The 18,980-nt window shown below is 36.0% G+C and overlaps 1 pseudogene across 1 annotated transcript; it reads right to left on the minus strand.

The window, feature by feature from the left end:
- Positions 1-922: 922 nt before the first annotated feature.
- On the minus strand, positions 923-18,186 carry LOC132178837 (uncharacterized; annotated as a pseudogene). The gene is made up of 14 exons (XR_015911840.1): positions 17,949-18,186; positions 17,001-17,077; positions 14,858-15,016; positions 10,813-11,026; positions 7,916-8,002; positions 7,689-7,828; positions 7,136-7,216; positions 5,905-5,969; positions 5,184-5,359; positions 4,362-4,492; positions 4,163-4,250; positions 2,346-2,559; positions 1,958-2,064; positions 923-1,497 (listed from the first exon to the last, which is right to left on the minus strand). The product of XR_015911840.1 is annotated as an uncharacterized LOC132178837 (transcript).
- Between the last annotated feature and the right edge of the window lie 794 nt (positions 18,187-18,980).

Raw genomic sequence — 18,980 nt, forward strand, 5'->3', positions numbered from 1 at the left:
ATTGGGCGCCAAAACGCAATTGCGTGAATAATTTAGGAGAATAAAATGTATTTTCCCCAAAAGAAAACTAGTGGGATATGAAAGAAAGCATGTCCTATTTGCACCGTAAAAAGCATACGAGTTGGTCAAAGAAAGATGAGAAAATTCTTGGCAACTTCACACTGTATCAAATTAGCTAGGATAAATTACACGTTATCCTCCCTCAGCAATAGTTATCATCTCCGGCAATGGTAACTATTTTAGCTACTCAAAATACATATTTGTTTCTATTCCAACTATTAGGTTTTCAATACAAACTCCAACAGATTATTTATCACAACTCTCTACTTTCTTTGAATATTATTTTTTGATGTATTTTTTATTGTGGAAGTTGAGAGAGAGTGAGAGAGAAGGGATAGAGAAAGAGGGACAGAGAGGAGAGAAAAGAATAAAAAAAAGACTTCAAGGTGTTACAATGAACTTTCATATATGATGAAAATACGTTATTTTAAAATATTTGTTGGAGGGGTAAAATGGTTCATAATAGCTACTATATGAAAAGTTTGATAAAGATCCTCTGTGCGCAATTTCGTAGTTTTTGCATTAACTTGATTTTGTCTATAATACAAAGGTCCCTATTTATAGGGTAATGCATAAATACAAGTATAGTAATCAATTCCCATTAATTTGATTACAATCCAATATTTGATTAAAATCAGGCTAATCAGCCCATAAGTAGAGAATATTTGATATCAACCAAATTATGGAATATACGGAAAATATTCCGTATATCCTAACACTGATATGCACAATGATGATACGGTGGGTCGCTAAATACATTTTTGTCATTCAAATAAGAAAAAAAAAAAAAAAAAAAAAAAAAAAAAAGAATGAAACAAAATCTTAATAACAACTATATATTCAAAATTGGTTTTAATTTTAAGTTATCAGCATCAAGAGACACTATATTACAGTATGCACAGGCTCCGCTTACTGTGTAACAGACTATCTGGATGGTCCCATCTTCGTTATGTCCATGCCATGACCATAAAGATAATCATCATAATCATCTTCACGATACCCTCTATGGTTTACAAGTGGCTATTTCAATCTCTGAAATATTTCATCAAGTGATTCTGGTGAGGCAACATGTGAGTCAAGTTTGTTTTCTTCAACCTGCAGGCTTAAAGGAATGGAGCTCTTGGCACCAATGTAAGACTTGAAATTTTGAAAACCAGACTTCATGGTTTCGGCTAATCTAGATGATGGTCCTGCTGCTATGATTTGAGTTTTGCATGATGCATCAGCTGTTGAGGTTACATTTTTCCCTATCAAATCCATATTGGATGATTGTTTGTTGCCTTCCCTTCCAGCAGTGTGCTTCTTGTTGATGGCTTCTCTATAATTTTCCCTATCAAGTCCATATTCATATAGGGCCTCTTCCTTAAGAGGTTTTAATTGATCTCTCTTTCTATCCTCTATGGCATCAGTTGCTCTCGTTTTAGTGTCATCCTTATCCTGTTATCATTTTCAAGTAACCGACATTGTGAGAATAGAGACAATATGAGGTTCGTTAACTAATTAGTCACCGACAACTAGTTAGCAACAATGACAAGTAGTCTTCGTTGATAAATTAGCAGCAACGACATGTCATTCATGTTCCTACGTTTTTTTGCAATGACAAAGGGTCGTCGCTGATAAGAAAATAATATCAGCGATGGCAATCAAGTCATTGCTGATGACCTTTTTCGACAGAGCAACAGCTACAACTAGTCGTTGCTAATTGTTTAGCGACGACTTTTTGTCATCGCTGAAAACCAAATTTCTTGTAGTGCATTATGAGAATAGAGAAAATATAAGGATTGTTAACTAGTTGTTTGTTGGCATTATAAACGTAAGAAATGCATGAATATCATACTGGAATGCTTTGTTAATAAGAATGATAAAAAGGGCAATGGATTCTGATGAGTTTACATACTGTGCTACTGCTTCCAGATTCAATGTAAATACTAATATTGTTGAAATTCCTTGCCAACGGAATGACAAGCTCGCCGACTTTATGCCCTTGCTCAAGCCCAGACCGTTCTGAGAAGGAAACAAATTAAATTATTATTGAATTCAACTGACAATGAAGAACTTTCATGCTTACTCAGATATGATATATGTGAACAATTCTGAGTATTATCATCATCATCATCATCATTATCTTCTTCTTCTTATACTTCTTGTTTTTCGACAAGTAATATTTAGAGTGCAAGCCTGTTAGCCAGGGGTTTCCTCTATATTTTAACACCTTTGACTACTTTATAACTAAGTAAACAATGATACTAAACATGCATACTGGCAACATATAGTAATGTGCTCACCTTTCTGCAAAATAATTACTCCTGATGGATCAAATCCATCCATATCATCTGATTCATTTAGAAACTTGAATATCTTCCAATTCCCAAAATATTCAATCAGCCGGTCAAAAAAATTGCTTGCAATTAACAGGGTATATATAACCATAATAAGGGGATATATTTTATTGAATCCTTTTCCAAAGAAAGGGACAGCGTCATCGATATTTCCCATTCTCTGCACAGAAATAAGACCTTATTACACTTTGAGCAAAATAATCAACTCAGAGGGGGAGAGAGAGAGAGAGAGAGAAGCTCATAATGGAATGTTTCTATGTAGAGTTCAAAATGATTCCTCAGCTAATTGGGATCACTCATGTTCTAAGCCAATAGATGGAACATGCAGAAAGTTAAGGAAAATGTATATTAACTGTGTAAACTACACTAAGGAAAGCACAAACCATTATTCTTTTGGATGTCTCTGTATGCTGAGAAGTATTTAGAAGAATTTTCCAAAATTTTATTACTCTGTTGCTTATTTTCACAAAGCTTTTAATTTCGTGAGTATCAAAGTAAAAGGAGAAAATCGGCATTACGAAATAAAAAGAGGTAAAAATTGATATTGATGAAGTGAATTAATTGAAATAAATTATTGGGAAATTGAAACAGTATCTGCTCATTAAGAGACCAACCTAAACCAGTTCTTTTGAAAAGCAACCAACCTCCCTTCCCACCAACAAAACAATAATTACATTTTAATACTATGAATTGTATAGGCATATCAAAATTTGATATGAAATTAGAGGGAAAACTGGTTGTAGTGGTGTAGTGGTAATAAGTAACTCATTTAATTCAAATGGGTTAATAGCTATTGATCATGTTCTGTTAAGCTATGTTCTTAAAACCTTCACTTGCACTTAGATTCTTTCTATTGATCTACTGGATTGGACTGGATGTGTTTACGAAATCTGATTGCTTACCATCAATACTTCTAGATCAAACTGCAGGACTTTCTGATTTGACAAGAGTCAGGGTCTTTCACTTTATTGGACAAGTAATATTTTATGAGTAATATTATTCTTCACACATAAATCGGTGTGAAATGGATATGAAGAGTAGTATTACTCATATTCTATAGATGTACAACATCTCAATTTACTAAATTTATTGAAGGATCCGTTTTTCTACTTCTGTTCCAGAAAGAGTCCTGTTTATTTGACTTTTCACTCATTTATTCAGCCTATTAACTAGCTTACAGCCTTACACAATCTACAAAAGGACCGGAAAAAAAAAAAAAATACCATGCCACGTCCAACACGTTTTTTCTAGCTAATCTTTCTTCATTCTTTTCCCCAATGTGAAATTCAATAAATACCTCAAGCAACACGAGAGTTTTAGGAATCCTAAAACCGGAACTGGTGGACATGTGAATACATCAAAGATGCTAAAACCCAGATAACCAAAAAAAAAAAAAAGACAACCTAGTGCAAATGAGAGAGTATATACAGTAAGAGGGAAATAAGCCTGAAAACACACATACACACACAAGAAGTATGATTGTAAATAATCATCCTTATTAATCAAAGGAACCTCGAAAATTATCATATCCTCCATCCTCATTAGAGTTTTAGCCCATTTATCAATTACTTCACTTCTAATGAAGCGTAAAATAAATCCTTCCAAAGATCAAAAAGTTGTAAACAGAGAAATCATTGAAAACAATTTCTCCTATCCTCAAGATGTATCACATCAATTTATCATAAAATGATGTATGAGAATATGACTTTTATTGGGGTATGACTAGCCATTTGTGAATAATGCACATTGCAGCAGAGAAAGACCTGTTCAAAGATAGTCTTTTCATCCCCATCAAGACGAATGAGATTGAGAAAGTTGTATGAAATTGGAGGTGCATATCGCGCAACCATCCTAGCAGAAACGTTAAGGTGAGATCTCATTATTGTTTCCTTTCAATGAGAATACTGATAAATAAAACCCATTAAGTTGCAAAACTAATGAAGGACAAAAATTAAGGCTTACGAGCATATCATAAGCAAGCTGACTGAGCTTGTTTGCCTAGGCGTCAGCGAGTAAAACATCAGCATTCCAATCTTAAACAAGGAATAATATGTGCACACGCACATATACATCAGAGGAATAAAAGCAGCTACCTGCAAAAAGAAAACATTCAAGAACTAACCATGATCAAATAAGGAAACCTCAAGATTGGACACAACCGCATTGGAGTACAATGGAGACATTAATACATTCCAAACAAATAGGGAATGGCCCTTGAACCTGTGGACTTGCAGAACTGTGTTATTGAATTTAAAAACATTACACCAAGAGTAATAGAAGACAAAAACTGGAGATGAGTGCGGAAACCCCATTTCAGGTAGGCAATCACCAGTGTCTCTTTTTTAATTAGTTAGCTGTTGTACATAAATTTAAGGAAATTAATGAAGATACTCAAACTCACTAAAATTTCCTTGGAGTTGCTTGGTATCAAGAACGAGAAGGTTAGGGCTTGTTATAAATACCAGCTGAAAAAATTAATATGGAAATAGCACACTTTTCAACTTTATAATTACATGATGCTGCAAATAATAACAAAATACAATCTTTAATCAGGATTCTGACCACAATGACACTCCACTAGCGAAATAATATTGATGAAAGTAGAATTTAAAGTGTTTTGAAACCATATTATGTAACTGAAAATGATATGATTTACTTAAGACCACCACATATAATGTAAGATAATCTGAAAAATGGATTTAGCAAATACAATTTAACCTCTACACCAGAGAGCAATTCTCCAAAATGGGTACAATTCCATGCCTCGGAAAAAAAAAAAATTACCTGCACAAGTACCTCCTGCCTTCCTACAGAATTTATGAGAAGAGAGAAGAGAGATAAATAAACTCCACTGGGCAGTATGGTAGCCTCCGCTAAAAGAATTGCAGCTGACATGCAAGCCAATATAATAGCCAAAAGTTTATTGAGCTGTTTCCTTAGTATGCACCGCCACATCAACTCTGCAAAGAATTACTAATCACCTTGAGAACTAATTGATTTTAGATAGAAATCATTTAAAATATATTTGCATGGTTAATTAATTCACAAAAATCAATAAACATAACTAAGTGAATCTCGATTTCATTTATCATGCAACCAAAGAATTTTACCTCATTTCATATGCCAAATCGTTTCTATAAAGTCAACAAATAGTCCTTTTATTGTTTTATATGGTTATTGATGGTTTACTCAATTTATGGAAAAAAGGGATCAAATTCTAGTAGTAATTCAATCCTAAAAGAGAAACCTGTGCCTTGAATTGTTAATGAAAAGAACATTGACTCATTCTACTATATTGGAATGTGAAAAGCCCCCTTGTTCAGTAGCTTTGGTTGTCCAAAATATCATTGTAAGATTGTCAGGAGAATGCTATCGAAACCATAATTTAACTGTCGAAGTTGGTATCACGTCTACCATGCTCAAAGTGCCCCGCATTTTGAAAAAAAAAAAAAGAAGTTGAAATCATATAAAAATAAAGCAATAATATTCAGATTCTGGTAATTACCAATCATATCAAGAAGAGAGCCTAGTGTGCCCATTCGTTCAGGCCTAAAGCTTGAAATATATTTCCTGCAAGAGTAAAATACTAATAACTAGTATCAAGGAAAAGCAGCATGAAGCCATGATAAATCTACAGAAAAGGTGCCAAGCTCTACTATTGATGATATAATCACATTTTTTCTATAAACATCAGATAATTGCTTCCAATATTTTGACAAGCCATAAAGATAAGAGAAACTTCCGGCTTGAGACAATTCTTCTAACTTGACACATGCAATGTAACTCAAAACAGATTCAATAAAAAGGGCCAGTAAATAACACAGGAAAATAAAGCAAGGAAAGGCTACAGTCAACTTCTCCATGTTGACTTCATACCATAGGCAACTGTTACCGCATGAGTTTAACATGATAATGTATAATAATGATGTCAATGAGCACACGAGCTATGGTTCAATTCAGCAAAGACTTAACTATTTACAGTCCGCTATAAAGATCTTATTTCACCATTCTGCTCCATCTAGGATTGGGTTATTATAATTAAAAGTTAAAATTTCCCACTACCTCCAACAAGCCTTCAACATTCAAGGTAAACCATATTCTATATTAATGGTTTCGTTTATTGATCATATCATCTTAGCCAACTTCATCCGGTCCCGACTGGTATCAATTCTACCATCTCATCATAACAGCCATACGTGATTTCATCTTTTCTTCCAACTTTCCAAAAATTAATATCCCTTTTTACTTGTCACCCCTCCATCTCAATGTCCTCATTTCAACTATGCTTTTCAAAATATACACTCAGCATTAAAAACTATACTCTGTTCTCTCTGGGTACATTGACTATAGGCAGCATTAAAGTATCAGCCGCACGGTAATGTAACCACACGGTAATGTAATCTGTGAAAGCAACAGGTTTTTGCTTCTTTTACTGATAAGTGGGCCAATGGGGAGAGGTGAACCAGTGACCACTGCTATCATGATGAGTGGTCCCTGGCTGTTCTCCCAACCCTTGGGGTTAGCTGCTGGGGGAGCAAATTTATGGTCCCTACTTAAGATTCATGCAGATAAACGTCCAAATTCTTAGAATCAGAAATGCTGGCCCAATTGACATAGTTGATGCACAGCCATATGTTGGATACTATTGCAGCATCTAAATGAGTTGAATCTGTTACAATAGAAGACGACATGTGTAATACATAATGAAGTGAAAAACGAGTGGGTTAAGAACAAACCATCCTGTGGCATTCCGGTGCTCATAATTTTTTATAGTATCTTCCAGCTCAAGGGCTTCCAAGACAAATTTCAAATATTCGCTGTAAAAAACTGAAAGTTAACTTAAAATTACCACTAGAAAATATTAGGGAAAAAAAGAAAAGAAAAAGGATCAGAAGCAAACTGTAACACTAAGCCTTAACAGAAAAACAGTAGTGTTTGCATACAATGTAATCACATGCTTATGGGTTTTTGAAATAAAAAGAATAGTAATACCATGAGTTAAAGACCTACCTATGCACTTTTCTTTCTTTTATGTGTAATGCATTTTGATCATTTTTTTTTTTGGGGGGGGGAGTGGGGGGGAAGATGAGTGTTGCACAGTTCTAGGACAAGGAAAGGATTAAAGAAACGGACAAAAAAAAATGTTCAGTTGAAAGACACCTTATAAAAAAGTTGCAGCTTTCATTTGGCATTCAAATACTTGCATACAGACATGAAAACTCTTGGGTTAAACCTACTTTACTAACAGACAACGCTTAAAAGTTCTCAACCAATTCAGTTAGAATCTACCTTTTACACCGGTAATACTCCTCTCGAGCTCTCCAAAGCTGACGTCTTAGCGTCGCCATTGATTTCTCATCAGTATCATAGTCCATATCCTTTTCTCCTAATCTCCCTCCTTGAGGTTTGAAGAAAGGATCCTCTTTTAACTGGAATAAGATTAATAATTTTAGATTAAAGCAAACAAAAGAGCACTTCAAAGAACACTTGAATGAATATGCGAGAAGTAGAACTACCATTTGAACAAGCATCTCATCAATGATATTCATGTAGGGTCTCAAAGGATCACGCTTGGACATTTGCTTTGATGTTGCCTGAGCAATCTGGTTATGCACAACATCAAAAATTATTTAAGGGGAAAAAGGAAAAATGATTTATAAGATTGAGGTTGGAGGTTTCATATGTTCCATGATGATACAATGGAAAATTACAAAGCAAGATCAATATAAAAGAACCAATACCAACATATCTCTTCACAGTTCTTACTTACCAACAAAACCAAATCCAGATTTATCACCATGACTCTTTTGAACACTTACCATCTTATCAAGCTTATCACAAGAGAATTTTTTCATTGATCTTTAGATTCATTCAATTCATTCTCAAGCAATTTGCTTTTATCATTCAGCACAATAATGTCACGTTTCAACTTATCATTCAAAGCATATGAGTCATTCCACTTAACAAGCAAATTTTCTTTTTCAAGTTCAACCTCATTAAGCTTTGTAAAAGTCTTTTTATTCAACTTTTTCAGTTTAATGCATTCTTCAAAAAGCTTGGTAAAAGCAACTTGCAAGTCATCCTCATTATTAGAATCATCCTAAGATGACTCTCCCAAATCAAGTGAGGCAGATACATTGGACTCACCACCACTCATCACAGAGGTGGTAAAAGCCATAAAATTCTTGTTCTTGTCAACAGGCTTTTCTGAGTCATCAAAATCTGACTTATCACTCAAGATAACATTCATGGCCTTTCCCTTGGTTTTCTTGTAATTTGGACATTCAGCCCGAATATGCCCATAAACCCGAACACTCATGACATTGAATGCCTTGAGAGTTCTTTTCCTTCTTGGTTTTGTCCTTCTTTCCTTGGGAGGCTCCATTGGAATCACCTTTAAATTTCTCAGAAAACTTGGAGGGCTTGTTCCCATCATTTCCCTTTTTAGTCTTGAAGAACTTTCTAAACTTCTTAGTAAGCAAATCTAGTTCATCATCCTCAGAAGAGTCCTCATCAGAGGAATCACTTGCCTCTTTCCCAACAGTCTTAAAAGCCAAAGTCTTTCTTTTGGGTTGAGGCGGGGAAAGTTCATAGGTTTGAAGAGAACCAACCAGCTCTTCAACCTTCACATTGTCCAGGTCTCTACTCTCCTCTATGGCATCACTTTAGCTCTAAAACCCTAAGGCAGAGACCTCATGATTTTCCTGACAATTCTATTCTTAGAAATTTTCTCACCTAGGTTAAAACTGGAATTAACAACATCATTCAAATTAGCATAATAAAAAGTTTCATCATCTTTCATTCAAATCTATAAGTTGACGTCTGAAGTTTTGAATTTTTAATAGTTTTAGTACCTTCATGAGTGACTTCTAAAATGTCCCATGCCTCCTTGGCAGTTTCACACATTGAAATTCTCTTGAATTCGTTTGGTAAACAGCCATAAGATGGCATGTACCCCTTTACTATTCCAGTTGCACGCATTCAATTCATCCTTAAACAACGCATCAATATTAGTTGTGGATTTATTCCGACAGAGATTGAGATTGAGACATGATGACTGGGGTCAAGGATCATACTCAAGAGGTTAATCCAAAGAGATTGAACAAAGCTTTGAAATTGAAATTTCCCAATTGACCCAAACAACACCTGGAAGGGGGTGAATAGATGTTTTCCAGAATATTCAACCAAGTAAGAATTATAGCAATCACATGGCAATAACAAAAATAAGCAAAATAATAAAACTACCAAACATAGCAATTTAGTGACGAAGTAGAAACCCTTTAAAGAACTTCTCAAAGGTAAAACCACTCCAGGAACAGCCAAACCCAAGAGACTCATCCACTGTAGAAGAATTAAATTACACACAGTTTAACTTACAAAACCTTTGTAACTAAACCTGATGTGCACCCTCACAAATGACTTGCTTGTCTCCTACCACAGTACCTGTAAAACTTCTGGAAAATTTTTCTATTGAGTCTCCTCTTGCAATCCTGAAACTCCAGTGGTGGAAGGTTTTTGTGGAATTTTAGTGTGGTTTAACAAAACTCTAAGAGAGGTATTAAGTCAAGGCTCAAAACAAAAATTCTCTCTTAGCTCACAAATCAATAGCCTCTAGGTCTTTGTATCATGTATTGAAGACCTTTTATATAGACTTGGAGATTAACATGGTGTTTCAATGCATTTAACCACTGAGAAAGCTATTTTCAAAGGCGGCGTTCGAATGTCTAAGTGGTCTTGTCCGGACTAGGCTAGGGTTTCATAGTTTCCTTTTGGCGGCGTTCGGATCTTCACCATCAAGAGCAACATTGCTTCTTTGAGATCTTCATCTTGTCTGGACCACCAGCGAATGAGCAACAACGTATCTTCAATGAAACATGCTCGTTCGGACCTGTTCCAGCCAAGCTTGCAAACGAGTGTCTCGAGTCCATTTTAACAAACAGCTCTAAATCACCTCATCTGGACTAGCACCGAACGAGTGTCTCAAGAACTTCTTCGGAAACTCACTAGTCTGGACTAGAATCAACCAAGGCTCCAAACGAGCTTGTTTCTTCAAAGGTAATCAACCTTTTGATTTCTAAATTAAGTACCAACTTTAACCAAATTTGACTTGCATCAGATTGTTTTTGGACACCAAATTGGCCAACATAAAACCTAACAAGCTCCAAGGGAACACAATATAAGACATTCAGGAATTCAGGCAAAGATTGAAGTTTTAAAGCACCAAACAAAAATGCAAATTAACCTGTTAATAAAATGAACAAAAACTTCAACTCATTAAACTAGCTAAAGTCATTCTTCCAAAAAATATAATCAGTAAAAACATAAGAAATTAAAAGGAAAATCAATGCTTGCATGGCACTTATATTAATCTGCCAAATAAAACTTTGACTTTTACAAAGGGAGTTACACTTACTACAATAGCATTTGAAAATTCTTGATGAGCATCATCAAGTTTCACTGCCATTTTGGCAACTTTATGTGTCAAAACCTTTTGGCGAGCAGTCCAATCTGCATTTTTCCAAATGCCCTTTGGAATTTCACCCAAACCAAAGCCAAGAAGAAATGCACCAGTAACAAGTCCAAAAGTATTTGAGCAAGCCATGGCGAAACCCAGAATACCACCACTCCTGCAAAATATTGACTGTTAAGAAATGGGCCCAAAAAAAAACTAACAAAAGAATGAAAAGAAAAAAGGACTACAATCAGCTGGAAACAAGCAAACTAGGCACTCATAGTAGTTAGAAAGGAAAAACAGAGATTAAGACATTCAACTTGTATAAAGAGTAAGGAGGTTCGAAAATTTCATCATCTGAATCAATGCTTTCCTAATGAAAATGCGTGAAAACATAAAATTCCAAGATGCAAATACTTTAATTTAAATCACCACTTATCTCAAGAGTTTAAGTTGATAAGAAATGATAAATTAAATCATTTAAGTAATACTTTAATACTCCCTTCATGTGTAAGACTAGACAATGCATGGACTATTCTAATTGAAATAGGGGTAAATGGCAGAGACAAAGTTAGAACTCAAGACATTTTCTCTGATACCATGTACAAATTCATAATTAAGTAAATAGATGGAAGTAGAGAAGAAAGACAAGGAAATTACATGGTTCGGCCATAGGCCTACATCCACAGGTGAAAGCTTTAGAGGCTACATATTTTCTTTATTTATTTGATTGTGTACAAGGCACTATTTTGAGAGCTTTACATGTGATTTGAATAATTTTAAATCTAAACAAATCCCTTAAATTACGGTAAACAAATCAAGTCATTTATCAGAAATGATTTCTATCGTTATCATGCATTCTCAAGATGAACGGTCCGTTAGCAAGAGTTGATCTCTTGAATATTCAATGGTTGAAGAATGACTACTATAGCATGAATTAGAACATCAGCTGCTATGACTAGAACTTGGACATTGGCAACTCTAGCCGGAAGCAGCTATTATGTCCAGAACTTGATGAAGACGATGCTCTGGTAGCGAAGCGTGTCTTCAACTTGGCAATGGCTCCAACTTTAGGCACTCTTTAAGCAAGAGTGATTGAGAAAAAGAAAAAAATGATAAGTTGGGATCAGGATAAAAAAGATTTGGGTTTTATTTTTTAATATTAGAACAAAGAAAATGGGAATGAATCGGTTTCAGATGTTTTGTTTTTTTTTTTTTTTTTTCGGGGGGGGGAGTGAACAGATTCATGAGTCGTTGATTTGGTCAAATGTGTTAAATATATTGTGAATATATTGGAGAGCGGAAGAATGAGAGAGAGAAGAGAGAGAGCAAAAGCATAACAATGGACTACATTGTATTATTTTCTTATATATTATGACATATTTACATAGCTCTCTATTTACAGAGAGAGAACAAGTAGTGGGTAAGAAACCATAGACTAAACCCTAGAATAGGTAGAAAAACATAATAAAGTAAATAATATCAAAAATTCTAACATCCCCCCTCAAACTCAAGGAAAAAGAAAGGGAAATAATGAATTTTTTTTTTTTTTTTGGGTCGCCAAAGTGGTGGCCAGAGTTGGGCGACCGGTGGCGATAGACGGAGGGCGGCAGCGGGAGCTGGCTGCTGGTAGTTGATGGAGGCAATTGGGCCCAAAATGTTGGGCTTGAACTTGGATGGGAGCCTTATAGGGTAGATTAAATTGGGCCGGTTTGATTGGGCCAAAATAGGCCAAAACCCATGAACCATTGAATATGGTCTGACCCGAAAATGATATGACCCGGGTCTAAACCAGTGAACTGGGTTGTAGGAATTGACCTGGTTGGATCGGTTTAGAACAAATATTGGGCCGCTCCAAGTTGTGAGACCGAACCGAAATGAGACCCGCTTGGTCGAGTTGATGGATCGGATTGCCCCGGTGGATCTGGGTCTAACCCATTGGACCGGGTCGACGGTTTTGGATCGGTTAGAAACCGGTTTTGGAAGCCTTGGAGGATCCAGTTCGGGTTAAACCTAGTGGACCGAACTTGATTTGAGACCCACTGGATCGGGTTGAAGCCGTTTGGAACCGACTTGATGAGTGGACCGGTTTAATTGGGCCAAAATGGCCGAAACCCGTGGACTGTTGAATGGGTCGGTCTGGCCCGAATGAGATGATCCGGTTCTAACCCGTTGAACCGGGTCAAAAAGCTTGGATCCGGATGAATATATATATATATATATTTCAAATCTGACACGTGGCAGAGGGCTAGGGCTGAAGTGGCGGGCTCCCTGTGGGACACGTGGTAGCATGGAGAAGAAGAGAAGATCGCCCCCGCGAGGGGCTGCGGTCACTCGCCGCGCGTGCACGACACACTCCAAACCCTAGATAGGGTTTTGAGGCACATGAAGCAGGTGTATTAGACGTGCTAGAGTGTGCCGGCGCGTGGACGCATGTGGGAGATGCAGCCGGCACGTGGAGGCACATGAAAGAAAATCCCGGTGCGTGGATGCACGTGTAGGCACGTGGGAGGCGTGTGGAAGTGCGTGGATTTGGTAACAGCTTCTCCAGGTGGCGCATTGAAGCACGTGCAATGCTAAAATAGGTTGAAATTGCATAGAACCACCGATCTGGGGCCAGGACACCACTTTCAGTGGTTGACTGGCCGAGAAGAGTCACGGTGGAGGCGCATGGGGCGCAAGGAGAAAATATCGGTGGGCGCGTGGTGGCATGTGCGGTGGCTGTTGGTGACAGGTCTTCCACATATCAACAGATATATGCCTCGCAAGCTTGATTATGGGATTACTTTTCCAGATTGTGTTGCGGTGAAGGCGTGGAAGAGATTGACAGCGAAGATGGAGAGCTTGGCGGCGCGCGGACGATTGGAATAGTGAGATCGCCAGAGAGAATGCCGGAAAACGTCAATGACGTTTATTGGAGGCCACAAGAAAGTGGCTCTGATACCATGTTAAATATATTGTGAATAAATTAGAGAGCAGAAGAATGAGAGAGAGAAGAAAGAGATCGGAAGCATAACAATGGACTAAATTGTATTATTCTCTTCTATATTATGACATGTTTACATAGCTCTCTATTTATAGAGAGAGAAAAAGTAGTGGGCAAGAAACCCTAGACTAAACCCTAGAATAGGTAAGGAAACATAATAAAGTAAATCATATCAAATATTCTAGCAGATTACATTAGTGACGAATGCATGCCTATCGTGCAGAATCACTTCGAGAGGTGTTCCTGTACAAGCTTGAGAGGGAGTGTTAAAGAGAGAATGCTATACTCTTCTAGAAGAATCACTTGGTGAGATGTTCCTGTACAGCTGTCCCTACCAGCTGTCTCTTTCCAGAATATTCTGTCATATTGTAAATGTATGATCCTCCTACATACGCAGAAATAATGGAATGAGGGCTGATAGAATCGAGCTCTTCCTTTCAAAGATTCTCTTCCTATTTCTCTAACATAATTATCTCATTTACAAAACTTTTAACATGAGACAATAAACATTCTTCATACCCCAAAGCTGAGCCTGAATGGAAGTTTTGGAAAGGGCATTAGATACTAGTTTATTAATTAGAGAAAACTAGGAACATGCTTCACAGATACCCTAGCCGCTGCAAAATGACAGGTAATTAATGTATTTGATTCACTCATGACAAATAGGAATTTTAGCCAACTTTCAAGAAGGAACTAAAGAAAGAAAACAAGCGTTAGCCAATGGCTTTATGCTGGGTGCTTCCTGCCCAAGTGGTGTTTTCCTTATGGCTTCGAGTGTGGTTACCTGAGATTAGACCTATTCTCGTCCTGCTTCTCTACCAGCTTGGTGTGATCTCACTTTAACCATTTTCTGATGCATGCAATTTAAACATATCTATCCTTCGCAAAATGAAGGTCATGTGTGGACACTTAAAGGAAGAAATATATTATAGCAAAAGGAACAGAATAAAAATAATAAGGGTTCACAGTCAAAGAAAGAGAAAAAAAAAAAAAAACATGTTAGCAGGGTAAGAAGCAAACCAATTTCTGCGTAAAAGAATCAGTAGTACAAGTCCAAAAAGTCCAATACTGCCAACGCATAGGTAAAAGACTAAGTTTGCATGAATGCTAGTTTTCAATCTTTCTGTCACAGTGAAGTCCCCAGCATCTTCATAACCCTGAATAGTGGGCACCACAACCCTGCTTAGAGAAATAGTTTCACATAAATCTATGAGCATACTGCATACATGCTTTCTCTAAGCTATAAATTTTTTAAGGCCCCAAAAAGTGTTTACTTAAAAAGGTAAGCAATACCGGAGCAAAGCAAATAAACATCATGAACCTTACAGTTGAACAAAAACAATCCTAGATCCTACGAACTCTACAAATACTCGATTCAACTCAAGTCTTTATCACATCTAGTTGGGGTCGGCTCTATGAATACCTTTATCAACTAATTAAAGTTGGCTACTTGTATCTTTTTTCATGATTCTATACTATCTAAGGTTCCACTCTCCATTACCACTCTATAGCATATCCTTCTTTGCTACTTCTAGCCATTAGGCCCCTCTCAGTTCCTTTTTGAGACCTTTAAATTGAATCATGACACTGTTTGTACATGAATAAACCATCTTAAGTTACTCTCCCTCATCCTTTTCACAATAGATGCTGCCGTCACCATTCAATGAGAATCTTCATTTCTTAATCTATCTTTATATTGTTCCAATCATCCATTTCAGCATTCTCATTTCAGGAATAGTCATCTTACGAACATATTATTCTTCTCTTTTTTATTTTTCTTTAAAGTGGATAAATCACATTACACAGTTTCAGTTACAGCATAGTATGTTGGTTGGGATCAAAATCAGCTTAAAATATGGGGAGAGGAAAAGAACAAAAAAAGTTCCAAACGCCTTGATGCGCTCCAGAAAGCTGATTTGACATTGTCAACATGGCTGGGCTACTTATCAAAAAAAAAAAAAAACATGGCTGGGCTCATTTGGGAGGTTTCCTGGCCACTAAAGATTTTTTCTTTTTTCCTTTTAAATTGGCTTTATTTGGAGCTTTATATTCAATAGTTTTGCTTAGTAACACATTTCGTATTTAGAGGGGAAAAGTTTCAAGCTAAAGTAGCAAGTAATTGTTGTAATTAAACACTACACTATCTAGATTCAAGTCGTTAATGTGGCACTATAATAAAAATTAAGTCTTTATTTTTGGTTTCTACTTATCTTTTAGTTGAAAGTGGGGATTCGCTTAATTATGGTCAAAAGTGTTAGTTATCAAGGTTTACAAGTCAGTAAAAGAATTATACTCACTTTCTACGAGTGGGCAAAAGGTGTACAGATTATAAAGACTGGCTCATCTAAACATATATATACACACTACATGACAGAGAATAAACATACAATAAAGTCTAGAGTAACATAAATACCAAAATAGGAGTCTACCTCATAATGATTAGCCCTTGATTCGGTCAAGTGTAGAGTGGTAAAAAGAATTTCTGGATCACACTACAAATTAGTGAAATAAATTATGGATAACACACTAATGGCCTGCACTTATTCTTTTTAATTGATCCTAAAAGATGCAGGTCCTGCCTGCCTTTTTTTAGATGTGTCAAGAATAATATTTGGTTGAGTGTTTAGAAGGCTTTGGAAAAGAAAACTGCAGATTTGTTATCGCCAAGAAGTTGCAATGCATGTATTCTACTAACAACAAATGCTTGACAAAAATTACCCAAAACATTGTAAGACAAAGTCACACAAAAGAATTTCCAACACAGTAAATCAGGACATTCATAAGCAAATAAATCTAAGCAGATGAGCGCATAGGCTCAAAAGTGAACTCTTTTGGCTTCTGCAAAAGGAAGTAATGACTAAGAAATATTGATTAAGTTGCGAAACAGCATTTTATTAACCCTCAAAAGCCAATTTTTCTTAAATGTTGACTACAAAATCATCCTTAAAAGTTACAAATATAAGTTTAAATGAAATATAGAACAAAAGAATAAATAAAATAATCTAGAGAATTCTAACTATAAGATACAACCAGTTTTAAATATTAGGATTTCCATAATTAGCTAGACTAGTTGAGATGAAAGCCAAACTCCTTTAACATAGGGGCTCAGAAAATAAGTAAATTTAAGAGGATAAAAAGACAATCGAATTACAAAATAGCTTACCAAGTAAGTAAAAAAGTACTCCAATATGACAAGCTCCAAAAGAAGGATATCCCCCCGTTGTAGTGGCTCGTTATAGTCTGCATGATAAGAATAAATAAAATCAACTCGCAATCATCAAACCAATTACCCCAACATCAAATCAAACAAACAAAAAATACTTAAGATGACCAAAAATAAAAATAATTCATGCATGGTTCACCACACTGATAAGGATCGACAGCAATTACCTGCACGAATTGCTATTAATTTGGATAGATAATTTGAGAGGCCTCCTATAGGACCCACCTGCCTCGGTAGGTGGCCGGACATCCCAACATTAGGGCAAGTAAATTCTATATAGGGTCTCTCACATTATATGCCCAAATTACTAACCATTCAAGCAAGTAATTGCTTTGAATCTCAATCCGCTTCATGGCATATTTGCAACAATTTAGGCACTCAACAGTTTGAGATTGAGGGCCTATTATGCGAGAAAAAAACAAAGTGAAACACATAAATTGAAGGCTTCATTTCAATTTAAAAAAAAAAAAAAAAAAAAAAAAAAAAAAAAAAAAAAAAAAAAAATTTCCTCTAATACAAGCCACACTATTCCACATTCCAAAACAAGTAAAGATCTACACCATTTTGCTCCACTAATCAAAGAGAACCTCTGAGGATACCCATCTTTATTATAATTTTATAGATTTATGTTTATCATTTTGATCTGTTTGGTTCTGTAAATCCTCTCATATCCCAAAATCTGATCATTTTGAGCTGTTAAGGAATCAATCATCAATCATGACGCTCCGCTTTGTGATGATTTGAGTCAGAGCGGAACAATTCAGACTCAAATCCGAAACCGCCAAACAATCCAGCAACCAGAAAAACAAGTTCAGCTTTCAAAATAAGAAATCACCATAGACAACACGAAATGGCGCAATATAATGTGTAAAATGAATGTGTAATTACGGTCCAAATGTCGGCAGGAACGAGAATAATGATGGAGAGAGAGCAGAACCAGGTGTATCCGACGGTGAAGAGAACGTATCGGGGGACGCCGGGTCCCGCGAAATATTTCAAGGTGATCACCACCATACCCATTGTCAGAGGCAGCGATATAAGATAGAAAACCCACATTTTTCTTCTTCTTCTTCTTCTTCTTCCCGGAGGAAGAGGTCTGGCCGTTGAAAGCTTTTTGTAACGTTTTGATTTCAAGGAGAAGTTAGGAGAACCGGTCAATAGGAGGTTTTGCGCGTTTTTGGTTTCCAGTTCTTGGAGCGGGAGGATATCTTTAACGGACTGAAATTTGTAAATTATAAACAAGCCACACGTGTCCTCAAAACTATTTTTTTAAAAAAATAAAAAAATAAAAAATTGGAAAGAAAAATATATATGTTTTTCTTGCCGACGTGTCATTCTCTCAATGAAAGGCCAAGTCCCTATAAGATTAGCGGGGCAATTCCAAATAACCTCTCCAATAAGAAACAAACAAAGGAGAAGCCAAGTACTTCAGGTCCGTTTTATAAACGCTTTTGATTCAATAGAATTCATCTCACTTTTTCATTTTTTTAACATTGTCTTATTTTTTACATTACAATAATCACTTTTTTATTATTATTCAAATAAATAAAAAAATCACTACAAAACAATTTTTTATTTTATTTTTTCATACAAAACATTTTTACTTTTTCACTTTTTCAAAAAAGACTTTTTTTTTTTTTTTTTATCAATCAATTTTTATTACAGACCAAAACTCTTTATCAAACACACCCTTCATCTTTATTGCTGTTGGGGGTGGTCCCTCTTTATGTGGGGACCATCCCACGTGGCAGCCACAAAGGGTTTTAAACCCTTTTGTGAGACAAAAAAAAAAAAAAAAAAACAGCGCAGGAAATACTGTGGCGCAGGGAGAAAAAGATAAAATAAAAAAAAATAAAAAAATAAAAAAAATAAAGAAGAAAAAAAAATGTTAGGCCTTTTTCACATCCGTCAGAGATTGGA

This window comes from Corylus avellana, chromosome 4, assembly GCF_965113065.1.
Source record: "Corylus avellana chromosome 4, dhCorAvel1.hap1.2, whole genome shotgun sequence".
Lineage (NCBI taxonomy): Eukaryota > Viridiplantae > Streptophyta > Magnoliopsida > Fagales > Betulaceae > Corylus > Corylus avellana.